This window comes from Mercenaria mercenaria, chromosome 8 (assembly GCF_021730395.1).
Source record: "Mercenaria mercenaria strain notata chromosome 8, MADL_Memer_1, whole genome shotgun sequence".
In the NCBI taxonomy this organism is placed as follows: Eukaryota; Metazoa; Mollusca; class Bivalvia; order Venerida; family Veneridae; genus Mercenaria; species Mercenaria mercenaria.
Window position 1 is genome coordinate 9534179 of NC_069368.1, and position 14191 is coordinate 9548369.

Genomic DNA, 14191 nt, shown 5'->3' on the forward strand with positions numbered 1-14191 from the left:
TCTGAATTATTGTCCTTATTCTCCTTGCTTTTTAGGGTTAAGCTGATTTTGCTTCTCTACATTGAATCTGTCTGTATTGAGTTGGGGAATACAGATGGGAAGTATTAATCGTGTGTTCTTTGACAGCTACATATGCATTATGACTGATCTAAATCAATACTAGCCCATGGTTGCGGAGATCTTTTTGTATGTAAAAATTGAAACCATGTATTTGGGTATCGTAAGTAGGCGGTAATACTTATAAAGTTACTTGGTTTTGAACTCTGATGATTCCAGCCTATGAAATTTTGATTCCATACCTCATGTTTTTATTTCGATGTTAAGTGAATGATCGAACACAAAATAGTGTAGTCCTTTTGGCGTCTTTTATACCTTACTATATCGTTTTTGTGCGCCGTAAACCCAAATGATAATAAATTGCTACTAAAATTATACACGTTATAGTGAAAATATGATTAGGAAGAAAGAATCAATGCTGTTAACATGGTAAGTATTTAGTAATCAACTGCATATTACAGTGTTCTAACAGTAGTTATATGTACTCATTCCCATACATATATGTACTGTATTATCCCTTCCGCGGCCGTAAACAAATAACAACGTATAAGCGTCTATGCCCTTCCCAACATGCTTCGCTAAATACCCAAAATTTATAACAACATTTCAATCGAAATATTTTTGAAATGATCTTGGATCGCAGCTTCAAATAACACGAAATTCGATATATCTGTTTCAACATTGAGACATATAATGACACTTTCAGACAACATGAAAAAGGACCTTTTAAACGATTTGATTTGAAGCCCAAAAAATCTCCATATGCCCTTGCTCCTTCCGGAATAAGCTTAAGGTCGTCTGACGTCATTTTCTGTGTTGACAAAAGCATACGTATGCTTGGCGAGATTGCATAAAAATGTGCCGGCCATCCAAGGATATACCCTGCTCCGTTACGGACCCCTGTTGGATTTGTGTTCATTCCGAGTTCAAATATTCTTCGTAGATGAAAAGCTGACATGTCATGCTAAAGTCCAGGTTCTTTTTCAAATCGTTAGAAAGTGCTGAAAGTTTTTGCGTTTTATTGCGTTACTGTCGCGGAAAGGATATACAGATTTCCTAAAATTAAAATTCATTCTTATAGCCATTTTTGTCTCGTACAAACCTGTTAAAATGTGAAAAAAACACTTTTTTTTCCAGAAAAAAAAAGATTTTCCTTATATCTTTAGGACGGCCGGCACATTTTATGCAATCTCGCTGGGCATACGTATGTTATTGACAACATAGAAAATAACGTCAGACGACCTTCAGCTTTTTTCCGGAAGTAAAGAAAATGAAATGAAAGTAAACAGGCTGTACTTGAAAACGAAAGTCGCATTTGCATTGGTCTAGTGTGCTCGCGCTTTGGCAACAAGTATATATTGCTTGAGAGGCAAAATTAGATATGAGGTGCTTCTATAACATTGAAACTTGCTGTGCTTAAATTTCTATATTTTGACAAAAACCTACAGAAACCTTCAAAAGAAAGACAGAGAGTTATTTCTTTATGGTTGGTGTACTCTTCTTTGAAAACAGTCCTACGAAAAGCAAAACATACAGGAATCTAAATCTTTTATATTCCTTTCAGTTCTCTTTTCATCTGTCATGGCGGAGAGTCATTTTATTTACACTGTCTTCTAAAATAGGAACATAGTTGGGGGTTAAATTGTAAAGTTTGGCGCATGTAAACTTGATTAAATTCAACATTGATGATTTGACACTGACTGAAGGTTGTACCCTGCTCTGTATGTTAGAGTCTGTTTTTGGCTTCTATCTCATTGTTGCATCCGTTTATGTTATTGTGTAGATGTGTTCATTTATTGTGTACATGCATACCGTAACACATATCCATAATACATATGCTGTACGACATGCTGCGTTCTTTGGACGTAGCTTTTCGTATGGACTTTGGTCCTTGATTCTTATTGCTTTTTTTTGTGCGCACGGTTAAGGGGGTTTTACTTTCCATTGATATTTTTCCCTTTGTAACTACAATGAGGTTCCTAATATGTTCTGTTTTTAAAAAGTGGATTAAATTAATTATATAAGGAAAAGATTTTTTTTTTTTTAAAGAAATTGTCAGAAACATTAAAATTATAGTGGGCAACAAATCCTGAACAATTATTTTATAAAAACCTGAAAAAAATAGATTATATTTTATAAAAATTCCGTTGATTTGTTATGATTATGTGTAAGTAGAAAGAATTTTACGAACTTTCACCAAACAAAAAACCAAAAAATTAGGAAAGGGCCCCTAGCAGACAAACGAGCCTGCACATGCCAAACAATTCCACAAAAACCAAATAAGATTAGTTTTATCTGTTTTATATACACCCAAAAATTGTATTAAAATTTTCAACTGTTAAACAGAATTTATTGGTTTAAAATTCGGTTTTTTAAAATTTAAAATTAGTTTTCCATCTCGATACCATCATGTACTTCAGACTGTGATACATCAACATTGAAGGGAACCTATCATCCCCTCGCCAAAATTATAGGGTTATTTCCCCGGGCGACGCTGAAAAATACCAGGTTCGAGGTATCGACCCAGGTCAGTTGACAATACAGGAATATATCACAACCCCATTATGCATGCACTTTAACGCCTGTGCGGAAGGCGGTTTCTTTTCGTAAATTACGCTCTATTGACGTAAGTTCTTTCAAACAGACATCTCAGCATCCCCCCACTAAATTACATTTCCGAAGGACAGATGGTCGGCTAGTGAGTGCATATTCAAAGGAATCCCCTTATGATAGAAAAACATGCCCCCAAAACGCACAAAAAACATCTTCTTCGACCAGCTGTCCGGGTTTTATAGAAAAACTTCCGAGGCTACACCTAAACGAAGTTGAGCTAAAAATGGGTGAATATAAGAAACAATCGACCTCAATGTTAGGGACCATTGTGCTCCCGTACCTAAACTCCTTTTCGGGCCCCCGAACCGACAAACTTCCTAAAAGGAAAAGTCTTTTTGCCAAACCGCAAAGGTTTGGCCAAGATAAAAAAAAACTCTATAGGGACAATATGACGCTCCCCGTCCCCCAAACCCATCTTAAAAGGAACCAAAGTTTATGACTTTGAAACAAGGAATGATATTTTTAAATTACCCCAAATGTTGTGATTTATCAGACTTGAATTGTTCGAACATCAGGAAGTGGCAAACTATTTGTTAAATTTGGCCCCGCAACGACAGAAGCGGTAAAACAAATCATACAAAAATTCCAAAACAAATCCGGAGTTTCCCCCTTTTTACTTACTGGTTTTTGAAGAAAAAAATGTTTGAGAGCTTTCCCTTTGTAAAAACATCATAAAAACATCAATGGAATTAGTTTGTACCAAAAATAGTTTAAAAGTGAGGATAAGACCTGTTTTAAAAAAACCAGGTTTAAACCCAAAATTCTCAAAAAAATCCCGGCATGTTTTAATCTCCCTTTCATTTCAAAACTTTAGGAAAGGTAGGTGCGCGTCTTGGCGGGGGGAAAAAAAAAAGCTACTGGGGGACGAGTCTGCGTACAAAAATTTTCATTCCATGAGTCGGATTGGAAAAGGTACAAAATGACATTCTCAAATTTCTGGGCCCCAAAGTCTTCTGTAACAACCCTCGGCTACTCGATCGTCTGCGGGTTTCGACATGATTGCCACCAAACATTGTAAATCGCTCGAACAACATTTTGAGTCGCCAAAAAGCCTTGCGGGATGTTGCGTTATAAAATTTTGGGTGGGTTGATGGTGGGGTTTTATCGACGCCTATGTTGATGAAAAAAGCGTGCACTAGGTCCAAAGAACTATATCATGTACACTAAACCCGTTGGTGCCATATGCAGACGTCGGGATTTATTTCCGCGTGACTATAAAAATATTCCGCCCATTATGCCGATAGAAGCTGTGGCCCTAAAATGTGGCTTTGCGCCGCATTGCGACCTGTCTGGCTGAAATTGTCTCGTGGATGCCTTGAATATGCTGAAGCTAAAATGTGATAAAACAAAGGTAATCTATTCACTTTAAAAGATAACTTAATACTTTGGGAGTCTCGGTAAAGGGCGGGGACTCTTTAATAAGATCCACAAATGTGTTGGAATCTGCAGTTTTTGAAAAACTTATGGAAAATGCACATCAAGTCAACTCTGGTGCCGGGGGAATGACAAAAGGAAGGGTCATATCAGACGGTATCTACCGTGATGCCACAAAGACTCTTATCAGCAGCCTGTTCCCTCACAGTTAGATTACTTAAGCCTTTTTTAGTGGTATTCCAAACAGCACATTTAACAATTGAAACAGTCCAGAAAACGGCGCTCGGGTTTTGCTAAGCCCCCAAAACAGGTTCGAAAGAGCCCAGGTTGTCAGTGGAAAACAGAGTACAGACAAGGTTCTGGTCCAATTTTTTTATTACACAATTGTCCTCAACATATAGGGGAATGATGGAAGTGTAAAAAACTGGTAAAAAACCAAGTACAAAACACGTGCCATGGTTATGCAAAAACAAAAAACCGTGTGTATGGTAATGCGCTTTTGTTCCTGATCCCAAGTTTTTTGAACTCTTTTCCCCTTTAAGTCAGGGAAGCTTATTCAGGTTGTTTTAAAAAGCTCCCAAAAACCCAAAATTTTGTACATATTTTTTAAAACTGCCCCAAAGCATTTTTTTCTTTTCTAAACAGCGTAAATCTTTATTTTTCCCCTTTGAGTAATTAAAATTTTTTTAAAATGATTTTTGTTTGAAGTGTATTTTTTTTGTTTTGTTTGCAATTTTTTGGGAAAGCACTCTTGAACGGTAATTTGAATGAAAAGAGGGCATATAAATTGTTATTTAATGAAATAAAAATTGTAAAATTAATGTATAAAAAAAGAAAGTCTTAAAACGAGTGGTTCCCCACTAAATGTTTTTTTGGCTCAAATCTTATGTTCTAAGAGCAATTTAAATTTTGTGTATAAAATTTTTAGGGATTTTTGGAAGCACTGAAAGCAATTTTTCCCAAAAAAATCAGATCGTTTGATGAGTTGTTGGGGGGGGGGGGGGGTGCAACACCCCCCCCGGGAACCCCCTGGAAGGGTTTAAGCGAATTCTATTGCATTAAAATTGAATGTTCTCCGTGATTTCGAAAAGACCAAAAAATTTAAAAAACGAACAAAGAGGGGGAATTTTTACGCTGCCTATGCACTTCTGACTGCTGTTTGAAGTTAATAAAAAGGGAGAGATTTTGGGAAAGCACTAAATGCAACCAAGAAAACAAGCAAAATAAAAGGGGGCCGGTTGATGAGCCTGTTCATAGGGGTTGGAAAGTGAACACCATCACATCCTAAAACAATTTTTTAAGGGAAAATTTTATAGAAAACTTAATTTGATAAATTTTTTTGAGAAGATCCTTTGGAACATGGACAAACAATATAATAACAAAACTCGTTACGACTTCAAGTACATGAACTAAGAGCTGTAAATGCCAATGTTTATTTTTGTTAGTTTGCGTATTGTCTTTTACGCGCCCCCTATTGAATTGACCTTTATGCGTTTCGAAATAAATACAAGAGCCTTTAAATCACAGTTTGACGCAAATTAGTGTATAGCTTTTCGTTTTTAAAGAGAACCAAAGGTTTCGTACGTAACGTTAACTCCCTAAGGTTTTATAAACAATAAGGTGAGGAATCATTACGATTTACTAGTCCTGCATAGTCGCTTTTAGACTTTGATATTAAAGTTTTAATTTTCATAAACCTAGTCGATGTATTCGTATGAACTGTTTTTACAGGACGCAAGGCAGTTATCGCTTTTTTATTGATCCCATTGTTTTAAGAAAAGTGGGGTTTAAATTTTCATTTCCCGGGGATTTTTAAAATTAAAAAGAGAAGAGTTTGTGACAAACGGTTTAAAAGCCAAAAAAATAGGACCTATTTTCCTCCTACATGAAACCCGGGGAAAACCCCATTGATAATACAGTAAAATTACATTTATATGAAAGTTGAAGGTGGCCAATTTGGGCCCTCACAACTTTATCGAAAATTTTTTAGTCAATTTAAAATTAGAAAAAAATTCTCAACTCGTAGAAGAAAGGGGTTTATAACTAAATACTAAATTTATGTGCTAATGTTTATTAAATATTGTTTAGACATTGAGCATTTTCTTGGCCTAATATTTTACCATGTAAATTTGTAAATAGTTACATATAATTTCTTTTTTTTCTTTTAATCATTTTTAATTACCATCGGGAAAATACAAACGGATCAATTTTTTAAAACCCCAGAGTGATTCAGCTTGCCCTTTTTATTTTTCTTTTGTTTATTTCGTCACAGTTGTTTTACGGGTTTTGTTTTTAACGCATATATTAACCCCCAGAAACAAAATGTAATAAAAGGCATGTCAGAAGATTCTAAATAAAAAAATTATGTGTCAGAAAATTTAGTTATATAACATATCGATAATTAATTTTAATATATCTTACGTGTTTCTTGTTGAGATCGGGGTGTCGGCTCCGGGATTACAGTAAAGCGCACATTGCACGTGACTTTAGTACCATCGTTTTGGCCTTATAACTGAACTTTGTGCTTGTGCGTTGTTTATAGCTTCAAGTAAAACCCAACGTTCGTCTAGTGACAATAGAGCCCCAAGGAAAAACGCACGAAAAATTTTGCTTAAAGTTTTAAAGCGTTGCCTGAGTAAAAGTTCTGTTTTTAATACGATTGACTCAGTTTCCCAGTTTTACCTATGACCCTTTCAGACATTAACATGGTACATCATGATGTGGCTAATAGAGAATTCTGAGTAACAAACTGTTAATGAGGATACAACTGTTTTGATTATTAGCTACAGAAAAATTCAAAGAAAGAAATTAAGAGCCCATAAATCAATGATATAGAGTGTTAAATTATGACTGTACAAAACCCCGTTTTAGAATTCCAGTAAAAACCTTTTGGATGACCAAAAAACCCCAATTTTTAGTTTAAGTTGTGTTATCTAATTTTAAAGTGGTCAATTTGTGAAAACGGAGTAATTGTTTCAGGTTTTATTTCAGGATTTTCGGTCTGAGATCAATTTTATACAATCCACGAGGCCAGTAATAAAAAATATTGTTTCTCTAATTTAACTGTCCTTCCAAAACAATTTTTTTCCCTGTGGAAAAAAATGTGTAATGTCTACTTTTTTTCACCCAAGGGGAATCTTTGAAAATTTCGAGGAATCACTTTTAAGTTTTTCGGCGAACGCCGTCAAAGAACAAATTCGTCCTATGCCCGTGACTTCGTTTGAAATAAACTACTTGATAACGTTTATAAATTTATCAAAATGGAAGTTTTTATGAAAACACTCTGCCGATTGGCGAGGTGTCAATTTCTTTCATTTGTTGTTTGTGCTACGTGAGTAAATTGTAGACAAAGCGTTTATTTAAACGACGCTGTTCAAGTTTTAAAGCAAATTTTTGGTCAGTTTTTTTTTGCAAAAAATTTTATTTTTCCAAAATGAAAAAAATTTTAATAAATAGATAAAAAACCTTTTAAATTTTAAAACATATATCAAATTAAAAAAGAGCTGAATACGGTCTGCGTATCACATAATAAGGGTGTGAAAGAGTTTTTTTTTAGGAAGGGCTTTTTAAAGTTTTCCCTTTTTAAAATTGTGTTGTTTAAAAGGGTTTCTTGTTTTTGGATCTTTTCAATTGAATTTTTAAAAATGAGTACTTGTTTGTTTTGAATTTGTTTAAATTATTTTATGATTTTTTTATTATGATATTTTTTTATTTGGTTGCAAATATTAAACTCTTGGTTTTTTATGTTATATGCTATTAATGATGAATCTCATTACCCCAAATGAAGGTACCTGATACAGTTTTTCTATGTGATATGATACGGTCAAATTTTGCTTATGAAAAAAAAAAATTTGAAATAATTACAACTGTTTTTTTGCTTGCCCTTCATTTTTTATAGGTGGACGTCATTGCCCAAAGATTCATAAATAGGAATAGCATTTGTTAAAGCGGGATCATTTGGCCAATTTTAGAAATAAATAAAAATAAAAAATAAAAAAAATCCTTTAATTGATTTGATTTAATCAAAACTTGTTTTGGGGCAATCTTTTTATTAGGCCCCCAGCCAACTTTGTTCGGGGACATTTGACCCCTTTTAGGGGCTGCTAGAGTAAAACTGAAATCCCTTTTACGGTTCATGAACGTTGGGTGGATTTTGTAATTGGTCTGGGAATTTAAGGTTCCTTTTCCCAAAAATTTATTTATATAGGAACTTGGCCCTATTTGGGGGGACCATATAGCAGATTGCCTTTCTTCGCATTAACCACAAAAAAGTAATGGATTTTATAAAAACTCGATGTGTAAAATATCGTAAGGTTCCTGCTTTTTTGTTAAAAATTTGGGTTAGGGCCAATTTAGCTAAAATAAAACACTTTTAAATGACCTTTCTCATGAAGCTTAATGAATTTCATAAAAATATGTAAAATTTTTCTTTAAGGGAAAATAAACGAAAAAAAAATTGCAACCCAAACCCGAAAATTTTGGAAAAAAAACCCAATTTTAAAAAAGAGAAAAAAAGAAAAAAAATTTAAACCCCAATCTTGGAATTTTTTAAAAGCGGTTTTTTAAAAAGGGGAAAATTTGAAAAATTTTTTGGTTTAAAATTTGAAAGATTTTGGAAATGAAGAATAAAAAAAAATTCTTTTTAAAAAATTTTTCTTAAAATAAAAAAAATTTTTGGGCCAAACGTTTCCCAATTTTAACAGATATGTCTGTTAAAAAATAAAAATTTAAATGAAAAATTAAAAAAAAGAAAAAAAATTTCTTTTTTTTTTCCCCGAAGTTTTATTTTTTTAAAAAAATTTAAAAAAAAAGAGGGAAGGTTTTCTTCGGTTTTTTAAAAACCGGGGAAAAAAAAGGGGAAAAAAAGGGTTTTTTTTAGAAAAAAAACATTTTTTGCATTTTTTAACCTTAAAAAATTTTTTTTAATTGGGCCCCGCAAATTTAAAATAAACAAAGAAAATCATTTGAAATTTGGGAAAACATGTTCTCTAATTTGACGGGCTTTTTATTTTCCCGGCCCCCGGGTTTTGGTAGGCTTTTTTAAAAATTATTTTACAAATTGGGGAAAAGGCAAAATTTTAGGGGGGGTAATTTTTAATTTTGTTTTTTTTCAAAAATTTTTTTTTTTGGGGGGTTTTTTAAGTATTTTTTTTATTAAATTTAAGGGGGGAAACCCAAATTTTTTTTTTTCTTTTTGTTTTATTTTCCCTTTTAAAAATTTAAATTTAAAAATCCCTCTAAAAACAATTTTTTCCCAATCTTTTTTTTTTTTAAACCCAAATTTTCATCCTATTTATTTAATTTAGCTGAAATAAACAAATTTTTGGGTTTTTGTTTAAAAAATTTTATTTATTACCAAAAAAATTTCTTTTTTTTTTAAAAGGGGATTTTAAGAATTGACATATTTGTTTCCCAATTAAATTTGTTTCTATTGTGCTTAAGTGTTTTTATCTGTTAACTTTAATTATTATAAAGCCAATAATTTTTTGAAATGAATAATATTCAAATTATTTTTTTTCTGAACTTGTTTAAATATTTAGTAACAATTCAATTACCCTTTTTACCCATTTTTCCTTTCTATTAATTTTTTCTAAAAAATGTATTGTTATTTTTGCAAAACATTTTAGGCTTTGGGTGGGGTTTTTTCCTGAAAAAAAACTAGGTGTTTCGAGAGCCTATAGCTTTATTTGTTAGGGGAGGGAATAAAATTTCAAATGTTTTGGAAAACAAAAAAATCAAAAAAATCTTTTCCTTTAAAAATTTATAAATTTAAAAAGCGTTCAATTAAAAAGTTTAAAATTTTTTAAACCCAAAACCTTTGGGTGTCCCATTGTTTGTATTCAAATTATCATTCTTTTTTATGCAAAAAAGTGGTTTTTTTTTTAGTACTTTTTTGGAGAAAATCTTAAAAAGGACTTTTAACATCCCACCAGACCCATTAAATGTTTCATTTTTTTTTAAAAACGTTTAGCGAAAAATTATTGGGGGATGAAGGGGAAAAAATATTTTTTGAAAGACCAGAAAAAAACCCTACATAATTAAAAAAATTATCTGGGGTTTATTTGAATAAAAACCATCCGTCCAATCCCCTTCATCCCCTACCTTTAAAATATTACTTTTTTTTTCAACATTTTGATATGTTTGTCGTGTTGAAAGAAAAAAACTAAAGGTAATTGAGAAAACCCAGTTTTTCTTTTTATGGAAAATTAACGGTATTCAAATTTTTTTCGTAAGAATCCAAAATTTTTATTTGGTCCATTTGGGGAAACCTTAATTTTTTCAAGTTTTTAAAAATCTTTGAAAAAGTCGTTCGGACATTTTGAACGCCCCAGACCCCCCTTTAGGGAAGGAAACCCCCTGCCGTCATAAGTCTTTTGAAAAGCCTTTTTTTTTGAAATTTTGGAAAAAAAGCCCTTTAAAAGGCACTTTTGCTTTACCCCTTTTAGATGTTTAAATTTTTCAACGTTTTCCCCCGTTTATCTTAGGAAATGAATAGGGAAATTTATTTAAATTATTCGAAGGGGAACCCTCCTTACATTAAAAGGCCCAAAATCTTCTGGGAATTGAAAAACCCCCTTTTTAAATGTTTTTTTCAAAGCTTGGGCACGTCTTTTTAAAGGGGTAGTACATTTTTTTTTCTTTTGAAAGGGCCCCCTTTGGGAAGCCCAAACAAAATTCCCAAGGGTTTTATTTTTTTAAATTTTATCGTTTTCTTTGAACAATTTTTTTCATTAAAAGCCTTTTAAAGCATTTGAAATTTTTAAACGATAAGAATCTTTCGGGAAATTTACGCCACTTGAAAACATTTTTAAATTGGTACCTAAAATTCTTTAAAAAGGGTCGGGTCCATTTGAAAAGCGGAATCTTTAAATAAACCCCTTTTTTTGGACAAAGTTTTTCCCCCCCCGGGCCGTTTTTGTTTTAATTTTCCACCCTCCCCTTTCAAGACAAAATTGAAAACCCCCTATTCCCAAAATTTCATTTTGAATTAATTTTAAAATTTTAAAATCCTTTCCCCTTTTCCTTTTAAAGAAAGAATTTGGGGTGTTTCCTGCCCTTTTTCAAACGGAAAAAACCCCGTTTTTAATTGAACAGCAAATTTTTTTTAAACTCGGGAAAAACCCGGGGCCCATTTATTTAGACCCCTTTCAAAGGCTAAAATTTTGTAATTCAAGATGAAGAGGAAAAAAGAAAAATTGTCTTCAGAATTTAAAGGAAGAAAAAACCGGGGAAAATTCAATTTAAAAAAAAGGTTTTTAATGGTTTTTACCAAGTAGTTCTGATTTTTTAAAAAAATTTAATTTATTAATTTCCAAATTAAACTTAAAACTTTTTTAAACCAAAAAGAAATCCAGAATTTGGCCCCAAAACGGTGAAACGGGCTTGGGTGGTTTAAAAAACCATTTTTACGTAAATAGAAAATTTCCCTTTCCATTTAGGTTTTTGGTGGATTTTTTGGAAGAAATCATTTTTTTTTAAATTTTAAATAACTGTGCGCACAAAATCTTATTTTAAGCAAAACAACGTTTTATCTCGGGTCGACTCTTTCTTGAGAAGAACTTTTATTCAGCGATAACATTTTTTTGTGCGACGAAAATTTTAACTTGGGCGATCAACTCTTTTTCTTGGGGGTAACATCATCTCTGCGCAGACATTTAACTGGGCGATCAACATTTATCTTAACGATCAGCTCTTTCTCGTGCGAAAAAATTTTTCTTGAGGGTTTAACTCTTATCTCGTGCGCACGACATCTTTTTTGAGGTCAACTTTTTTCCGAGCGATAAACCCCTCTTATTTGGCTTACCTTTTTAAAACATCTTATCTCGAGCGTCAACGTCTTATTTTAGCGTTCAAATTTATCTTTAGCGATCAGCATCTAATTTCGTGCGCCGCATTTATCCGAGCAAACAACATTTTATCTGTGCGCCGAATCATATTTTTAAAAGCGATCAAATTTATCTCGTGCGAACACTTTTATCTCGAGCGATCAACATCTTATTTTGAGCGATCCACTTATTGTGCGCCGCTTTTATTTGAGCGTCAACATCTTATTCGAGCGATCAACGTCTATCTGAACAATCAACGTTTACCTTGAGCGTCAACATTTTTCTTTGCGACGCTTTAAATTTCTGGCAGGGGATTTTATCCTTTTTTTGAGCGAAAACTTATCTCGTGGCCAAATTTCTTTACTTGAGCGATAAACATTTTCTGTGCGCACGCTCATATTTTGAGAGTTTAAACATCTTTTCTCGTGCGCCCCCTTTTTAAAAAATTTTATTCGGCGATCAACATCTTATTTCGGCGAAAACGCATTTTTGGATCAAATTTTTTTTAGGCCTTAAAATTTGGGGAGATTCATCGGGGAAAACTTTTTAACCTGCCAGGGGCTCTTTTGCGTAAAACTTTTTCGTCAAGTTTTCCGGGAGGGATAAAAACTTTTTTAGGACAAAATCTTTTTGGGGAAATGAGCAAAGGGAATAAATTTAGTTTTGACAAAAAATAGATTTCATTGAAGGCTTCCCAAATATTAAAAATTTCCTTTTTTCCCCTTTAATTTATGCATGCAATTTTATAACTTTTCTGGCGAATTTTCACTGAACTGCAATTTTTTTGGTATTCAACATGCAGAAAGCATCATGGTTTGTGCATTTTAAATTTTGAAAATAGGTTGACAATTTGTGCACTGCTCGGCAAATGTATGATAAAATTGTACATGTATTGTGGGGGAAATTTAAAAACGTCCGATAGGCGGGACCTATAACATTGTCCGAGTTTTGCTTTGACCTTAATAAACATAAAGGGGCCCAAATATACGATAAGATGTCGTCGCCCCCGGATAAGTGTTTTGCTGAGAAAGATGTCGTGCGCACGGATAAGATGTTGATCGTCCAGTAAGATGTCGTGCGCACAGATAAGATGTTATCGTCAAGATAAAATGTCGTGCGCACGAGATAAAAGTTGATGGGTGCTCGAGTGATGTTTTATCGCTCAAAATTGATGTTGATCGCTCGAGATAGATGTTTATCGTCAAGAAACATTTTGATGCTCAAGTAAGGTGATGCTCAAGATAAGATGTCGTGGCACGGAAAAGGGGGTTTAAAAATGGTTTATCCTTTTAAAAATTCTAAGATGTTTAAAGTCGGGGGTTTTTGGGGAAAGATAAAAGGGGTGTTGGATTTTGTCGAGATAAGATGTTGATCCTCAAAATAAAAAGGGTGTCACGAGATAAGAATTGATCGCTCAAGATAAGATGTCGTGCGCACGAGTAATTTGATTTAAAAAAAAAATGCAGTCCTAAAATACCACCGTAAGTTTTTAATTCCCGCAAAAAAATTCTAGAATTACCCCTATAAGATTGAAAAGGGGGGGAAAAACCCAAAATCGCCTAAACACAGAAGAACATTTTGCAGAGCGGATTTATTGAACCGGTTCAAGGATAGTTTAGTATTCAACTCTTTAAAACCCCTGTTGCTCCCGGGGGTTAAACGAATCTAAAGCAATAAGGGGTTTTTGTTTTAAAAAACCAAAAGAATAAAGGGAATTTAGTTTTTTAAATTAAAAGTCCAATAAATTAAAAAAAATTTTGTGTTTTTTTTAATTTGCCCGAAAGAGTTTAGAAAATTTAAATTTTTGTCTAGGATGTCGTATAAAATTAGGTTTTTTATTTTGGCGAGCCCTGGCGGTACAATATGGTTTTCCCAGCTGGGTAAGGCCGATATATCTTGTATTGTGGTACAATGTAAAACCTTTTATTCTGTTTTTTCATTTATTTAGATTTTAAAAAAGTTCAAAGAATTTTTTACTTCTGTTGGTTTTTCTGTTTTCCGTTGGTATGAGTGAAAAAAGGGCGTATATCAACGCCCGCTTTACCCGAATTTTTTCGGGAAAATTTTTTCGCGTTTTGGGCTTTTATTATGTTTAACATGGAATGTTTACGTGTCCAAATAGGAATAAAAAAACAGTCCAATCGGAATATATTGTACGGTCAGTTGCAAATAAAAATCACGTTGAACAAATAAAAAGATAATTTTAAAAATTTTTTATTATTGTTGTTATTCTTATTATTTAAAAAATATACGTTAATAATACATTATAAAGGGAATTTCACATTAAATACATTGTATCAGGCATTTTTTAATAACAAATA